The sequence below is a fragment of the Schistocerca americana genome, chromosome 5, assembly GCF_021461395.2.
Source record: "Schistocerca americana isolate TAMUIC-IGC-003095 chromosome 5, iqSchAmer2.1, whole genome shotgun sequence".
NCBI lineage: Eukaryota > Metazoa > Arthropoda > Insecta > Orthoptera > Acrididae > Schistocerca > Schistocerca americana.
In genome coordinates this window covers 657,208,613-657,218,136 of record NC_060123.1, presented here as the reverse complement: position 1 = coordinate 657,218,136, position 9,524 = coordinate 657,208,613, and the positions used below count along the sequence as shown (strand labels likewise).

The 9,524-nt window shown below is 42.3% G+C and overlaps 1 pseudogene; it reads right to left on the bottom strand.

Moving 5' to 3' along the window:
• Window positions 1–9,147: 9,147 nt before the first annotated feature.
• Window positions 9,148–9,264, bottom strand: LOC124617425 (annotated as a pseudogene).
• Window positions 9,265–9,524: the final 260 nt, after the last annotated feature.

The following is a 9,524-nucleotide window of genomic DNA, read 5'->3' as shown; positions in this document are numbered from 1 at the left end:
TTTTATTTCTTCTCCATGGACTTTAATACCTACCCCTAATTTTTCTTTTGTTTCCTTTATTGCTTGCTCAATATACAGATTGAATAACATCGGGGAGAGGCTACAACCCTGTCTCACTCCCTTGCCAACCACTGCTTCCCTTTCATGCCCCTCGACTCTTATAACTGCCATCTCTCTCTGTACAAATTGTAAATAGCCTTTCGCTCCCTGTATTTTACCCCTGCCACCTTTAGAATTTGAAAGAGAGTATTCCAGTCAACATTGTCAAAAGCTTTCTCTAAGTCTACAAATGCTAGAAATGTAGGTTTGCCTTTCCTTAATCTAGCTTCTAAGATAAGTCGTAAGGTCAGTATTGCCTCACGTGTTCCAATATTTCTACGGAATCCAAACTGATCTTCGCCGAGGTCGGCTTCTACCAGTTTTTCCTCACTGGAAAATTACCGTTTCGTATATGCAGCTGCCTCTCGCATCCCTGCCACGTTATTCCTTTGTCAGTGAGCAAATGCTCGATCACAGCTCAATTGTAACGGCGTATCAAAAGCTGTATTATAACCAATTATTCAAAATGACAGTCACAATCGCATTATTTCACCCCACGATGGGGTCATCTTCAGGGCAATTTACACCATTTGGTCGGTCGCTGCAGTCGTCAGCCTGCCTGTGCACGGTTGGTATTATAAGTTCAGCGTACCAAATGTCAGTTATTCCTTTAATGGTGGCTTTGGAGTGCTGCAGATGGTACCAGGCAGTGATGTGATCGTAACGCATGGTACTGACAGGGGCCGAAGATTAGTGTCATGCCTTGTCAATGGCAATTGGTTTCAAACCAATAAGGAATTCCTGTCATCAGTGAATGCAAGCCGATCTCATCCACTTTCCAAGGAAGAAACTGCACATAATGAACACTGAAAGTCGGATAGCGCGAAAAAAGTCATTGTTTACAGCGACACATGAAGCTGCATATGTTATACGAGGGCCGTTCAGAAAGTAACCTCCGGGTGATTTAAAAAAATACACCAAGTTAAATAAAAATATTTTAATATATACATCTTACAACTACATCTTTGCACTATTTTTCTACATAGTCTCCATAGCGATTGAGGCACTTATCGTATCTCTTCACAAGCTTTGAAATTCCTTCTGCATAAAAATCACCCACTTGTGCCTGGAGCCAGCCTGTGACCGCATCTTTGAGCTCTTCGTCGTCATCAAACCGCTGTGACCCGAGCCATTTCTTCAAATGCATGAAGAGGTGATAATCACTTGGCGCCCGGTCTGGGCTGTAAGGTGGATGGTTGATAACGTCCCACTTGAAGGACTCAAGAAGGGCCGTTGTTCTGCGAGCAGAGTGAGGACGGGCGTTATCGTGCAAAAAAACGATACTGGAAGTCAGCATACCACGGCGTTTGTTCTGTACAGCCCGTCGTAACTTTTTTATTGTTTCACAGTACACGTCTTGATTAATGGTCGTACTACGTTCCATGAATTCAACCAACAACACCCCTTTGGCATCCCAAAACACCGTTGCCATCAGTTTTCTGGCAGAAAAATCTTGCGAGGCTTTTCTTGGTTTGGTAGGCGAATTTGAATGTGCCCACATCTTTGATTGTTCTTTTGTCTCAGGGTTCACGTACTTAATCCAGGTTTCGTCACCGGTCACGATTCTGTTTAACAATGGTTCTCCTTCGTCCTCATAACGTGACAGAAAGTCTAATGCAGAGGCCATTCTTTGAGTTTTGTGGTGGTCAGCAAGAATTTTGGGCACCCATCGTGCACAGAACTTACGGTAACCCAATCTTGCTGTCACTATCTGGTACAAGAGAGTCTTAGAAATCTGTGGAAAACCAGTAGACAACTCCGACATTGAGAAACGTCGATTTTCACGAACTTTTGCATCAACTGTCTGAACGAGTTCGTCAGTCACCAATGATGGTCTACCACTCCTCTCTTCATCATGAACGTTTTCTCGTCCACTTTTAAATAAACGTACCCATTCATGGACAACTCCTTCACTCATAACTCTTGGTCCGTACACGGCACAAAGCTCACGATGAATAGCTGCTGCAGAATATCCTTTGGCTGTAAAAAACCTTATGACAGCACGCATTTCACATTTGGCGGGGTTTTCTGTTGCAGCACACATTTCAAACTGCCACAAAAACTAAACTAGCGCAGGTACGACGTTCACTCGACCACGGCTTGATGCCGACTGACCTGTTGAGTGCGTGAACGCACAGATGGCGTCGCTACTCCCCCCACAACCCGCACTGTGACCAATCGGAGGTTACTTTCTGAACCGCCCTCGTATGTGCCTGTTCACACAGAAACTGGACAATAACTGATGGGAGGACTGTGGTCTAGTCCAACAAGTGACAATTTTGCCTCTTTTCAAATGATGCAGGGTGTCGAGTGGTCCAACGAGGCATTTGATCGACGGTATGTGGAGGGTGTAGCTGAAGTCAGAGGTAGTTCTGTAGTGTACTTTATACCATTCACTCAGGTTACCGTGGACATAAACGAGGGTATTTGTTTCAATATCCTCCGTTACCAAACGTCGCCTTGTCTTCTACACTTTCGTGAGTATTCTGTAGACACTCACAACTTCCAAGGTGACAACCATAGAGTAGAAATATCTCCGGAGTGCGCATTCTGTTCTGCACATGTCAACAGTAAGCTGGAACTGTCACGTGATTTCGGGGGCGACGCACTGTGTTCATGGCCAATTCACGTTTGCTATCACGTCACGTCGCGGCATGTCGAAGCATTGAACAGTGCATTGCAAGTGGCATCATCCACACAGGTCGTCAACAGGCCGTCACATCACGGCACGGCACGTCAACGCTTCTCGGGAAGAAAGTTTTGACGGCATCGTCGTCCGCTAACGCTGTAAATTAAACCATTTTCGCCGCGCTCGCTCGTCTTACAATAGCTGATTTCGCGCTTCAGTTTCTTCGTAATCTTTGTTGTATTATTGTGTTTTGTTTTCGTGGCAAATTGCAAACGTTCCATGACTACTTGGATATTTTTTTGCATCGAGCGCCCTTCCACAAGCGGAATCGGACATCTGAAAGCGAAAAATTATTTATATTTTACGATAGTAGAAAAGAGCTTACGTCTAAAGTGTACATAAAGAACAACAAAGTTGATGAAGCAATTTCTATTATACAACAGGTTAAGCGAAAAGGTCAGTTTTAATGAAGGAGAAAAATTCAGCTGTTTATGACGTTAGTGGCTACGTAAAGAAAAAATTGTGGATAAGATAAACTGGCCCTCATTTATTCCTTTATAGCTATTGCTTGACGTATTTATATGTATATATTTCACCTAGCAAATAAATTTCGATGCTCCGAAATCCTGTTTTACTTCCCAGCACTTGACCACATAAAATTCATCACTAACATACGTTATGAAGTTCGCTTTGACTTGTCGTTGTCGTCGTTTTTTTTTTTCTCAATTCCGATACTATACTTTACATTTTGTATCACACATAGTAAGCCGGCCGAAGTGACCGTGCGGTTCTAGGCGCTGCAGTCTGGAACCGCGAGACCGCTACGATCGCAGGTTCGAATCCTGCCTCGGGCATGGATGTGTGTGATGTCCTTAGGTTAGTTAGGTTTAACTAGTTCTAAGTTCTAGGGGACTAATGACCTCAGAAGTTGAGTCCCATAGTGCTCAGAGCTAGCCATCACATAGTAACCCATAACCTCACAGTCGCGACTTCAGTGCTCCAAGCGGCCAGCAAGCAACACTTCTGAGTGCGCAACCGCATTAGTGCGAGTAGTTGCGTTTATATTGATCTGTAACATAGTTGCTACAATGAGAAGTGTATGTTGTGTAATAAACATCGATACTAAGAAATGACACGTCAGATGGGTTTGTTTAGTTTCCTAAGGACACCCGGATGTATGAAACAGTACATTATAGGAAACTTATTTACCATTATCTTGTGACCTATAGATATTTATTTAAGAATGTCATTTTATTTTAAGAACAAAAAAAATTGTTATTAAACAGCAGAAGACATGACCTTTTGCAGGAAGACTTCACATATACACTCAACGATGTAAAGCTTTGTTCATTACACTTCCAGTCATATCCGTGAGTGGAACGCAGGAAACTTGTATGGAATGCAGTACCTACGTTATGTAACGTACCAAGTAATCCATCAGAACTGTAGCTGATCGGAAAACCACAGAGACTTGATAATAAAACGTCAAAGGTGAAAAACCAGTTGTCCAACAAGAAGAAACCAATTTCACAGTTGTTGCTACTATGAGCCACAGTCCACAAAAATTTTCAACACTTTCGCTCTTGAAGTAAAACTAGTTACGATTACAAAAATATCCGTGCATTTGAAAGTCGAGTGAAGTGTAATAATATGCGAATCATTAGACTCCACACAAAATTGACAGGTGTCAAGGAATGTGCCTATCGCAATAAGTACAGACAAAAAAAAAAGTGTCTCAAATGGCTCTGAGCACTATGGGACTTAACATCTGAGGTCATCAGTCCCCTAGAACTTAGAACTCCTTAAACCTAACTAACCCAAGGACAGCACATAACACCCAGTCATAACGAGGCAGAGAAAATCCCTGACCCCGCCGGGAATCGAACCGGGGCGCGGGAAGCGAGAACGCTACCGCACGACCACGAGCTGCAGACCCAGTATAGACGATAACAGAAGTATTGTTTCTCACGCATGAAATATGTGTTTATATTCTCTTCATTTCATTGCTATAAGCAGCAAGTATACATATATTCGACAGTATTTCTTCATGAATAAATTGCATCTTATCACACTGTATCAGTGAGATTCGGTTGTTTTTCAATTTATTTACGATAGTTTATGTTTCTTGATGATTAACTAATGCTTCGAATGGAAAAAATATAATATCTATTTCGTTAATTTTGTACAAAAATAATTGAAAAGAAACAATCGGAAGGCTGCTTTCTTGCCGCTAGGAGCGCCAGTGTCATTCCAACTGCCAGGTGGTAACAGTTGTCACAGCAGTTGAGTGTCATGAGTGTAAGTTAGACGATGGCTCGGTACTGGGCTAAGCGAATTGACGTAACATGTGACGGGCAGTGCAAATAGACGCCAATGTGCCGGTACCGTGACGTTATGCCTGTTCATTTTACTCATCAAAGGTAATAGCCCAGTTTACTCCAGGTGTCAAATGCAAATTGGTACAGTGTCTACAAAACGCCTGTACCAAATCTACAGCACCTACAAGGCAGTCTGTCTGCACTAGCGATATGACGACATTCAAAATTTATTGGATGCATTTCAGAAAAATCTACGCCGTCCCGAGATCACTAGACCACAGCGGCAACGTATATTGACAACAGGAAATCAATCTTGCTCATTTGAATGCTCACTGCAGATATTTTTCTACTCTACAGCGACAACAGGCAGTCTGCATGTGTACGTTATTTGTTTGTGGAGCATTCAGACCCCCTACCACACGCTGACTGGCCCGCTACTTCTTAAGCAATAGAACCCAGTACGTTGTCCTCGATGGTGAGTGTTCATCGGAGGCGAGGGAATCACCTGGAGTGCCCCAGGGAAGTGTGGTAGGTCCGCTGTTGTTTTCTATCTACATAAATGACCTTTTGGATAGGGTGGATAGCAATGTGCGGCTGTTTGCTGATGATGCTGTGGTGTACGGGAAGGCGTCGTCGTTGAGTGACTGTAGGAGGATACAAGATGACTTGGACAGGATTTGTGATTGGTGTAAAGAATGGTAGCTAACTCTAAATATAGATAAATGTAAATTAATGCAGATGAATAGGAAAAAGAATCCTGTAATGTTTGAATACTCCATTAGTAGCGTTGCGCTTGACACAGTCACGTCGATTAAATATTTGGGCGTAACATTGCAGAGCGATATGAAGTGGGACAAGCATGTAATGGCAGTTGTGGAGAAGGCGGATAGTCGTCTTCGGTTCATTGGTAGAATTTTGGGAAGATGTGGTTCATCTGTAAAGGAGACCGCTTATAAAACACTAATACGACCTATTATTGAGTACTGCTCGAGCGTTTGGGATCCCTATCAGGTCTGATTGAGGGAGGACATAGAAGCAATTCAGACGCAGACTGCTAGATTTGTTACTGGTAGGTTTGATCATCACGCGAGTGTTACTGAAATGCTTCAGGAACTCGGGTGGGAGCCTCTAGAGGAAAGGAGGCGTTCTTTTCGTGAATCACTACTGAGGAAATTTAGATAACCAGCATTTGAGGCTGACTGCATTACAATTTTACTGCCGCCAACTTACATTTCGCAGAAAGACCACAAAGACAAGATAAGAAAGATTAGGGCTCGTACAGAGGCATAAAGGCAGTCATTTTTCCCTCGTTCTGTTTGGGAGTGGAACAGGGAGAGAAAATGCTAGTTGTTGTACGAGGTACCCTCCGCCACGCACCGTATGGTGGATTGCGGAATATGTATGTAGATGCAGATGTAGATCACACAATCTTAATCCCGTAGCGAATGTACGTGACAATCTGGACCAGCAGTAAAACGTAGTAGTAGTAGTAGTAGCAGTAGTAGCAGTAGCTTTATTCATCTGTAGATCTCTTTTTTACAAGGATGTAGAACATGTCGAAGTGTTTACAAGTTTAGATCAATTTAAAATAAGCAAATTCGTACACATATATATTTACAGAATTCTAGTTAGAGACAATCATTAGATTTACTCCTGGTATACAATACTTTTCTTACAAATAACTTATTAAATAATGCAATGCCACACTCTTCACTCATATCTCACTATCAGTCACTGCACACACTATACACACATTGTTTCATAACACTTCACTCACTACACACACACACACACACACACACACACACACACACAGAACCACACATTGGTGACCTCTGGGCCATTTTCTGTACTTGCAACTTCCCATTTGCTATCCTGAAAAACTGAGTCAGCATCCGCCGGCTGGAGTGGCCGAGCGGTTCTAGGCGCTACAGTCTAGAACCGCGCGACCGCTACGGTCGCAGGTTCGAATCCTGCCTCGGGCATGGATGTGTGTAATGTCCTTAGGTTAGTTAGGTTTAAGTAGTTCCAAGTTCTAGGGGACTGATAACCACTGCAGTTAAGTCCCATAGTGCTCAGAGCCATTTTTGAGTCAGCATCCCCCCATAATGAGGATGTTGAGCTCAGAAAGAGGAAGAGGTGTTAGTATTGTGCTTGGGAGTAAGTATTTCTAGAAAGAAAAGAATAACGGAAAAAACATAAGATGAAGGTGCTATGTGGAATGTTGGATGTTTTATAATAATTAATTAAACCCCTACTCTGTTTTACCTAAGTAATCCTTCAATGCATAAAATGTATTGCATAGCAGGTACGTTTTAGCTGTCTTTTTAAATAAGTGTATTTTTGTAATTTCTTTAATCTCTTTTGGTAATTTATTGTACTGTTTTATTCCTTGGTAAAAAATGCTGTTTTGAGTTTTATGTTTATTTTTTCTTTGTAAGTGTTAAGTTGAGTCCATCTCTTGTTGCTTGGTCATGGACAGAGCTGTTTGTGCAGTAATTACCAATGTTATTTTTGATGTGTACAACTGACTGGTAAATGTATTCACATGGAGCAGTTAAAATCCCCTGTGTTTTGAACAGATCTTTACAATGAGCTCGACTAGTATTTTTGGTTATTATTCTTATGGCTCTTTTCTGTAGCTTGAAAATTGTGTTCATATTTTGTGCATCTGTTGCTCAAAAAATAATGCCGTAGCTAAGAACTGAGTGTACATATGAATAATATGTAACTAAAAGACACTGCATATTACTCACTGATGAGAGGGTTCTAAGGGCATAACATGCTGATGACATTCTGCTTGCAAGTACCTTTGTGTGTTCACACCACTTCATCTGAGAATCAATGTTCATTCCTAGAAATTTTTCATTTGTTACACAGTCTATAGAGGTGCCATTTGCATTTAATTTAAAATGGTCATTTTTCCTCTTCAAACTGAAATTCATGGCATTACTTTTGTTTATGTTCAATGTCACTTTATTGCCTATTGACCAATCATAAACTTCCTTGAGAGTTTCATTTCCTTCCTCAGAATTTTTTTCACCGTGAGTAACACTACTGGGAAAGTCATTGATGTATATCAGGAACAGTATTGGCCATAATATGCTACTTATATTAAAGTATTTTGATTCTGATAAGTGTTTCACTAAATGTTTAGAACTACTTGAAGTATGTGTTATCTCTCCACTTTGTACCCTATCTGCTAGGTATGATCGAAACCAGTCATTAGCTACCCCTCCTATTCCTAATGCCTCTAATTTATTTGATAGAATCTTGTGGTCGACTGTATCAAACGCCTTAGAAAGATCCAAAAATAAGCCTGTGACACACTCGTGTTTATCAAGAGCATCGAGTACAACTTTTGTGAATTCTGCTATGGCTGACTACGTATTTTTGTCACTTCGGAAGCCAAACTGTGATTCGCTTAAAAGATTGTATTTATTCAGGTAAATCATTAATCTGTCTTTCATAATTGCTTCTATTATTTTTGAGAATGCTGACAGCGGGGAAATGGGCCGGTAATTTTCTATGTCTTCTGCATTGCCTTTCTTAAGCAAAGCAAAGCAACGCCACAGGATCGAATCATCAGTGGCCGTCTTCAGCTGGACATGAAGTACTTGAAAAAACTTGTGGACTCTCTTCCTCGCCAAACTGAGCCATTTTTCAAGGCTAGAGGTATTGTGTTGGGTGTCTCCCGATAATGACTGCGGAGACCTGGTCTAGCTCTGGTCTGGGATTAGACCATGGCAGTCGCAATTCCTGATACGGAAATATATTTCCGTAAATAAATGAATCTGATTATGAAGAAACTTTTTTGTTATTAGTTAATTTTCAAACAATATCATCGTTGCCAGGGAACGTTCTGGTCAAAGGCCAGAATAAACAGTAAGTGAATGAGTAGCACTCCGTCTTCAGGCCACGAGTGGCCTACCGGGACCATCCGACCGCCGTGTCATCCTCAGAGGAGGATGCGGATAGGAGGGGCGTGGGGTCAGCACACCGCTCTCCCGGTCGTTATGATGGTAGTCTTGACCGAAGCCGCTACTATTCGGTCGAGTAGCTCCTCAAATGGCATCACGAGGCTGAGTGCACCCCGAAAAATGGCAACAGCGCATGGTGGCTGGATGGGCACCCATCCAAGTGCCGGCCACGCCCAACAGCGCTTAACTTCGGTGATCTCACGGGAACCGGTGTATCCACTGCGGCAAGGCCGTTGCCAAGTGAATGAGTAGTAACCCATTATTGTAAAAACCTTTGCCCAACTGACCCGACATGTCAGACGTAGCGGTGAAGACTGTAACAGTGTGTGAGGTGGATTGTATCAGGCAGTCGCCAATATGTAGAACTCTCCACTGCGGCTGGTGCATATGGAAGCTTCGCCTGATTGCTGCAGGAAGGCAGTGGTTCCTCATGCAGTTACAGTTGGATGGTGACAGAACAAAATTTTCACTGTGCAGCAGAGTGTACGCTAGTATGAA